Genomic DNA, 6,488 nt, shown 5'->3' on the forward strand with positions numbered 1-6,488 from the left:
ACGCTAGGTCAATGGTGCGCCGACCCATGGGTCTCCCGGTCGCGGCCGGGAGGATGATGTTCTGAGGCAGGTTCCACTGCCCTGTTTAGAGGAGGAGGGGGAAGGTTCTACAGAGGTCAAAGGCTCTGTGGAGAGGAGAGCAGGAGAGGAGAGCAGGAAAGAATAGAATAGAAATAGATAATGATGGAATACAGAATTAGAGAAGAGAGAGAGAGAAGGAGAGAGGCAGAAGGAGAGAGAGAGAAAGAGAGAGAGAAGGAGCGAGAGAGAAGGAGAGAGAGAGAAGGAGAGAGACAGAAGGAGAGAGAGAGAAGAAGAGTGACAGAAGGAGAGAGAGAGAAGGAGAGAGAGAGAGAAAGAGAGAGAGAGAGAGAGAGGAGGAGCGAGAGAGAAGGAGAGAGAGAAGGAGAGAGAGAGAAAGAGAGAGAAAGAGAAGGAGCGAGAGAGAAGGAGAGAGAGAGAAAGAGAGAGAAAGAGAAGGAGCGAGAGAGAAGGAGAGAGAGAGAAGGAGAGAGAGAGAAAGAGAGAGAAGGAGAGAGAGAGAAGGAGAGAGAGAGAAGGAGAGAGACAGAAGGAGAGCTTAGAGAAAGAGAATTACTTGTAGGCTAAAGGTTAGTGGAACTAATGGGTGAGCGTGCTGGGAGTCAGCCAGAGAGTCAGTCCACAAACAGGGTTAAACTTTAAACCCACAGGCCAAATTCCTTCACACCCGCAGCACATTCAGTAGGTCAGGATACTGGGACAAACACTGAGGTATGCTTCATTTAGTTTGGACTCTTTCTGTCTATTTTAGCTGCAACTTGCTTTAAGTTTTAATGGAAGTTTTAGACCAGATTGGAGAAGGAAACAAAAGTGAGTAGGTTTTGGTGGTAACCTTGACAGTTCATTAGATTAAGACATCAATTCACTCTCTGTTTCCAGTGATGTCAAAGCTGCCAGGCCCTGGGTGGTTGAGAGAGTGGTAGAACAGAGACACAGGCCCTGGGTGGGTGAGAGATTGGTAGAACAGAGACACAGGCCCTGGGTGGTTGAGAGAGTGGTAGAACAGAGACACAGGCCCTGGGTGGTTGAGAGAGTGGTAGAACAGAGATACAGAACCTGGGTGGTTGAGAGAGTGGTAGAACAGAAATACAGGCCCTGAGTGGTTGAGAGAGTGGTAGAACAGAGATACAGGCCCTGGGTGGTTGAGAGAGTGGTAGAACAGAGACACAGGCCCTGGGTGGTTGAGAGAGTGGTAGAACAGAGACACAGGCCCTGGGTGTTGAGAGAGTGGTATAACAGAGACACAGGCCCTGGGTGGTTGAGAGAGTGGTAGAACAGAGACACAGGCCCTGGGTGGTTGAGAGAGTGGTAGAACAGAGACACAGGCCCTGGGTGGTTGAGAGAGTGGTAGAACAGAGACACAGGCCCTGGGTGGTTGAGAGAGTGGTAGAACAGAAATACAGGCCCTGGGTGGTTGAGAGAGTGGTAGAACAGAGACACAGGCCCTGGGTGGTTGAGAGAGTGGTAGAACAGAGACACAGGCCCTGGGTGGTTGAGAGAGTGGTAGAACAGAGACACAGGCCCTGGGTGGTTGAGAGAGTGGTAGAACAGAGACACAGGCCCTGGGTGGTTGAGAGAGTGGTAGAACAGAGACACAGGCCCTGGGTGGTTGAGAGAGTGGTAGAACAGAGACACAGGCCCTGGGTGGTTGAGAGAGTGGTAGAACAGAGATACAGGCCCTGGGTGGTTGAGAGAGTGGTAGAACAGAGACACAGGCCCTGGGTGGTTGAGAGAGTGGTAGAACAGAGACACAGGCCCTGGGTGGTTGAGAGAGTGGTAGAACAGAGACACAGGCCCTGGGTGGTTGAGAGAGTGGTAGAACAGAGACACAGGCCCTGGGTGGTTGAGAGAGTGGTAGAACAGAGACACAGGCCCTGGGTGGTTGAGAGAGTGGTAGAACAGAGACACAGGCCCTGGGTGGTTGAGAGAGTGGTAGAACAGAGACACAGGCCCTGGGTGGTTGAGAGAGTGGTAGAACAGAGACACAGGCCCTGGGTGGGTGAGAGAGTGGATAGAACAGAGACACAGGCCCTGGGTGGTTGAGAGAGTGGTAGAACAGAGACACAGGCCCTGGGTGGTTGAGAGAGTGGTAGAACAGAGACACAGGCCCTGGGTGGTTGAGAGAGTGGTAGAACAGAGACACAGGCCCTGGGTGGTTGAGAGAGTGGTAGAACAGAGACACAGGCCCTGGGTGGGTGAGAGAGTGGTAGAACAGAGACACAGGCCCTGGGTGGTTGAGAGAGTGGTAGAACAGAGACACTCCTCTCTGTTTTACTCTACTCCTCTCTACTCTACTCTGCTCTACTCTACTCCTGTCTGTTCTACTCTACTCCTCTCTGTTCTACTCTACTCCTCTCTGTTCTACTCTACTCCTCTCTGCTCTACTCTACTCCTCTCTGCTCTACTCTACTCCTCTCTGCTCTACTCTGCTCCTCTCTGTTCTACTCTACTCCTCTCTGTTCTACTCTGCTCCTCTCTGTTCTACTCTGCTCCTCTCTGTTCTACTCTGATCCTCTCTGTTCTACTCTACTCCTCTCTGCTCTACTCCTCTCTACTCATCTCTACTCCTCTCTGCTCTACTCTACTCATCTCTGCTCTGCTCCTCTCTGTTCTACTCTGCTCCTCTCTGTTCTACTCTGCTCCTCTCTGTTCTACTCTGCTCCTCTCTGTTCTACTCTACTCATCTCTGCTCTGCTCCTCTCTGTTCTACTCTGCTCCTCTCTGCTCTACTCTGCTCCTCTCTGCTCTACTCTGCTCCTCTCTGTTCTACTCTGCTCCTCTCTGTTTTACTCTGCTCCTCTCTGTTCTACTCTGCTCCTCTCTGTTCTACTCTGCTCCTCTCTGTTCTACTCTGCTCCTCTCTGCTCTACTCTGCTCCTCTCTGCTCTACTCTGCTCCTCTCTGTTTTACTCTGCTCCTCTCTGTTCTACTCTGCTCCTCTCTGTTCTACTCTGCTCCTCTCTGCTCTACTCTGCTCCTCTCTGCTCTACTCTGCTCCTCTCTGTTCTACTCTGCTCCTCTCTGTTTTACTCTGCTCCTCTCTGTTCTACTCTGCTCCTCTCTGTTCTACTCTGCTCCTCTCTGTTCTACTCTGCTCCTCTCTGTTCTACTCTGCTCCTCTCTGTTCTACTCTGCTCCTCTCTGTTCTACTCTGCTCCTCTCTGTTCTACTCTGCTCCTCTTTGTTCTACTCTGCTCCTCTCTGTTCTACTCTGCTCCTCTCTGTTCTACTCTGCTCCTCTCTGTTCTACTCTGCTCCTCTTTGTTCTACTCTGCTCCTCTCTGTTCTACTCTGCTATGGGCTTCTGGACGTGTTGAGAATGTACAGACCCGAACTCAGCAGACTCCATGCAGAGAACAGATGCATTCCTGACCTGCAGTTCAAAGAGCAAGGGACACACACAGAGAATCGCACACATGAGCGCACAAGCACATGAACACACACACACACACACACGCACACACATGCACACATTCTCTTGAAAAAAGTGGTCAATACACAACCACATACTCTACCCTCAGACAGTCACCCAAAACCTATTTTTGGTTTAGTGTGGCTGTCTACTCCTCTCTGCTCTACTCTACTCCTCTCTACTCTGATCTACTCCTCTCTTTCTACTCTGATCAACTCTGATCTACTCCTCTCTTTCTACTCTGATCAACTCTGATCTACTCATCTCTTCTCTCTGCTCTACTCAGATCTACTCATCTCTGCTCTACTCCTCTCTGCTCTACTCCTCTTTGCTCATCTCTGCTCTACTCATCTCTGCTCTACTCATCTCTGCTCATCTCTGCTCTACTCATCTCTACTCCTCTCTGCTCTACTCTACTCTACTCTACTCCTCTCTGCTCTACTCTACTCATCTCTACTCCTCTCTGCTCTACTCTGCTCTACCCCTCTTTGCTCATCTCTGCTCTACTCCTCTTTGCTCCTCTCTGCTCTACTCCTCTTTGATCATCTCTGCTCTACTCCTCTCTGCTCTACTCTACTCATCTCTACTCCTCTCTGCTCTACTCCTCTCTGCTCTACTCTGATCTCTGTTCTACTCATCTCTGCTCTACTCCTCTTTGCTCATCTCTGCTCTACTCCTCTCTGCTCTACTCTACTCATCTCTACTCCTCTCTGCTCTACTCTGCTCTACCCCTCTTTGCTCATCTCTGCTCTACTCCTCTTTGCTCATCTCTGCTCTACTCTACTCATCTCTACTCCTCTCTGCTCTACTCTGCTCTACCCCTCTTTGCTCATCTCTGCTCTACTCCTCTTTGCTCATCTCTGCTCTACTCCTCTCTGCTCTACTCCTCTTTGATCATCTCTGCTCTACCCCTCTTTGCTCATCTCTGCTCTACTCATCTCTGCTCTACTCCTCTTTGCTCATCTCTGCTCTACTCATCTCTACTCCTCTCTGCTCTACTCTACTCATCTCTACTCCTCTCTGCTCTACTCTGCTCTACCCCTCTTTGCTCATCTCTGCTCTACTCCTCTTTGCTCATCTCTGCTCTACTCCTCTCTGCTCTACTCCTCTTTGATCATCTCTGCTCTACTCCTCTCTGCTCTACTCTACTCCTCTCTACTCCTCTCTGCTCTACTCCTCTCTGCTCTACTCTGATCTCTGTTCTACTCATCTCTGCTCTACTCATCTCTGCTCTACTCCTCTTTGCTCATCTCTGCTCTACTCCTCTCTGCTCCTCTCTGCTCTACTCTACTCATCTCTACTCCTCTCTGCTCTACCCCTCTTTGCTCATCTCTGCTCTACTCCTCTTTGCTCATCTCTGCTCTACTCCTCTCTGCTCTACTCCTCTTTGATCATCTCTGCTCTACTCCTCTTTGCTCTACTCCTCTCTGCTCTACTCTACTCATCTCTACTCCTCTCTGCTCTACTCCTCTCTGCTCTACTCTGATCTCTGTTCTACTCCTCTCTGCTCTACTCATCTCTGCTCCTCTCTGCTCTACTCTGCTCCTCTCTGTTTTACTCTGCTCCTCTCTGTTCTACTCTACTCGTCTCTGATCTACTCATCTCTGCTCCTCTCTGTTCTCCTCTGCTCCTCTCTGTTCTCCTCTGCTCCTCACTGTTCTCCTCTGCTCCTCACTGTTCTCCTCTGCTCCTCACTGTTCTCCTCTGCTCCTCTCTGTTCTCCTCTGCTCCTCTCTGTTCTCCTCTGCTCCTCTCTGTTCTACTCTGCTCCTCTCTGTTCTCCTCTGCTCCTCTCTGTTCTCCTCTGCTCCTCTCTGTTCTCCTCTGCTCCTCTCTGTTCTCCTCTGCTCCTCTCTGTTCTCCTCTGCTCCTCTCTGTTCTCCTCTGCTCCTCTCTGTTCTCCTCTGCTCCTCTCTGTTCTCCTCTGCTCCTCACTGTTCTCCTCTGCTCCTCTCTGTTCTCCTCTGCTCCTCTCTGTTCTCCTCTGCTCCTCTCTGTTCTCCTCTGCTCCTCTCTGTTCTCCTCTGCTCCTCTCTGTTCTCCTCTGCTCCTCTCTGTTCTCCTCTGCTCCTCTCTGTTCTACTCTGCTCCTCTCTGTTCTACTCTGCTCCTCTCTGTTCTCCTCTGCTCCTCTCTGTTCTCCTCTGCTCCTCTCTGTTCTCCTCTGCTCCTCTCTGTTCTCCTCTGCTCCTCTGCTCCTCTCTGTTCTCCTCTGCTCCTCTCTGTTCTCCTCTGCAACATGCAGGTTGTTAGGCTGTTATCTGACTCCTTGGCTGCAGGGTCCCTCTGTTTATTTTCTCCTCTCTTTTCCAGGAGACCTTCAGAGGACAATGCTGTTGGCATAGCATGGCATGGCATGGCACACACACACACACACACACACACACACACACACACACACACACACACACACACACACACACACACACACACACACACACACACACACACACACACACACACACACACACACACATTTCTTAACCATAGTTGCTAGATTAGGAAGGAAAGTTAACTACCGGTAAGACAATGCGGACAATATTGAGCCTTGATATATTATATAATATAACGTACTGAGTCGACAAAAGATTAGGAACACCCTCCTAGTATTGAGTTGCAAACCCCACTTTGCCCTCAGAACAGCCTCAATTTGTCTGGGAATGAACTCTACAAGGTGTCAAAAGCGTTCCACTGGGATGCTGGCCCATGTGGACTCCAATGCTTCCCACAGTTGTGTCAAGTTGGCTGGATGTCCTTTTGGTGGTGGACCATTCTTGATACACACGGGAAACTGTTGAGCGTGAAAAACCCAGCAGGGTTACAGTTCTTGACACAAACCGGTGCGCCTGGCACTTACTACCATATCCCGTTCAAAGGCACTTTAATATTTTTTGTCTTGCCCCATTCACCCTCTGAATGGCACATGTAACAGTAGTAACTTTACGTCGTCCCCTCGCCCCGACACGGGCGCGAACCAGGGACCCTCTGCACACATCAACAGTCACCCATGAAGCGACGGTCGTTACCCATCGCT

Source organism: Salvelinus fontinalis, chromosome 14 (assembly GCF_029448725.1).
Source record: "Salvelinus fontinalis isolate EN_2023a chromosome 14, ASM2944872v1, whole genome shotgun sequence".
Lineage (NCBI taxonomy): Eukaryota > Metazoa > Chordata > Actinopteri > Salmoniformes > Salmonidae > Salvelinus > Salvelinus fontinalis.